General features: G+C 51.4%; 1 protein-coding gene and 1 long non-coding RNA gene across 3 annotated transcripts in view; one reads left to right on the forward strand and one right to left on the reverse strand.

Annotated features, from left to right (window-relative positions):
* Positions 1 to 1,647, forward strand: part of LOC113972362 — a 12,653-nt gene that overhangs the window by 5,485 nt on the left and 5,521 nt on the right. The window lies entirely within an intron of this gene.
* LOC113972361 (echinoderm microtubule-associated protein-like 6) overlaps positions 1 to 1,647 on the reverse strand; it is an 11,280-nt gene that overhangs the window by 4,033 nt on the left and 5,600 nt on the right. The gene's annotated exons all lie outside the window — the stretch shown is intronic.

Genomic DNA, 1,647 nt, shown 5'->3' on the forward strand with positions numbered 1-1,647 from the left:
GTGAAAACACGCCGGGACGCGTCACGTGTTCTTAGCGTGTTGTGAAAACACGCCGGGACGTGTCGCGTGTTCTTAGCGTGTTCTTAGCGTGTTCTTACCGTGTTCTTAGCGTGTGCTAAGCGTGTTCTTAGCGTGTTGTGAAAACACGCCGGGACGCGTCGCGTGTTCTTAGCGTGATCTTAGCGTGTTCTTAGCGTGTTGTGAAAACACGCCGGGACGCGTCACGTGTTCTTTGCGTGTTCTTAGCGTGTTCTTAGCGTGTTGTGAAAACACGCCAGGACGCGTCGCGTGTTCTTAGCGTGTTCTTAGCGTGTTCTTAGCGTGTTGTGAAAACACGATGAGACGCGTCGCGTGTTCTTTGCATGTTGTGGAAACACGCCGGGACGCGTCGCGTGTTCTTAGCGTGTTCTTAGCGTGTTGTGAAAACACGCCGGGACGCCTTGCGTGTTCTTAGCGTGTTCTTAGCGTGTTGTGAAAACACGCCGGACGCGTCACGTGTTCTTAGCGTGTTCTTAGCGTGTTCTTAGCGTGTTGTGAAAACACGCCGGGACGCGTCGCGTGTTCTTTGCATGTTCTTAGCGTGTTCTCAGCGTCTTGTGAAAACACGCCAGGACGGATCGCATGTTCTTAGCGTGTTCTTAGCGTGTTCTTAGCGTGTTGTGAAAACACGCAGGGACGCCTCGCGTGTTCTTAGCGTGTTCTTAGCGTGTTGTGAAAACACGCCAATACGTGTTGCGTGTTCTTAGTGTGTTCTTACCGTGTTCTTAGCGTGTTGTTAGCGTGTTCTTAGCGTGTTCTGAAAACACGCCGGGACGCATCACATGTTCTTAGCGTGATCTTAGCATGTTCTTAGCGTGTCGTGAAAACACGCCGGGACGCGTCACATGTTCTTAGCATGTTCTTAGCGTGTTCTTAGCGTGTTGTGAAAACACGCCGGGACGTGTCGCGTGTTCTTAGCGTGATCTTAGCGTGTTCTTAGCGTGTTGTGAAAACACGCCGGGACGCGTCGCGTGTTTTCAGCGTGTTCTTAGCGTGTTCTTAGCGTGTTCTTAGCGTGTTGTGAAAACACGCCAGGACGGATCGCATGTTCTTAGCGTGTTGTGAAAACACGCAGGGACGCCTCGCGTGTTCTTAGCGTGTTCTTAGCCTGTTCTTAGCGTGTTGTGAAAACACGCCATGACGCGTCGCGTGTTCTTAGCGTGTTCTTAGCGTGTTCTGAAAACACGCCGGGACGCATCACATGTTCTTAGCGTGTTCTTAGCATTTTCTTAGCGTGTTGTGAAAACACGCCGGGACGCGTCGCGTGTTCTTTGCATGTTCTTAGCGTGTTCTTAGCGTGTTCTCAGCGTGTTGTGAAAACACGCCAGGACGGATCGCATGTTCTTAGCGTGTTCTTAGCGTGTTCTTAGCATGTTGTGAAAACACGCAGGGACGCCTCGCGTGTTCTTAGCGTGTTCTTAGCCTGTTCTTAGCGTGTTGTGAAAACACGCCATGACGCGTCGCGTGTTCTTACCGTGTTCTTACCGTGTTCTTACCGTGTTCTTAGCGTGTTCTGAAAACACGCCGGGACGCATCACATGTTCTTAGCGTGATCTTAGCATGTTCTTAGCGTGTTGTGAAAACACGCCGGGACGCGTCGCGTGTTCT

This window comes from Neopelma chrysocephalum, unplaced genomic scaffold (assembly GCF_003984885.1).
Source record: "Neopelma chrysocephalum unplaced genomic scaffold, ASM398488v2 Primary Assembly neopelma1_91, whole genome shotgun sequence".
Classification (NCBI taxonomy): domain Eukaryota; kingdom Metazoa; phylum Chordata; class Aves; order Passeriformes; family Pipridae; genus Neopelma; species Neopelma chrysocephalum.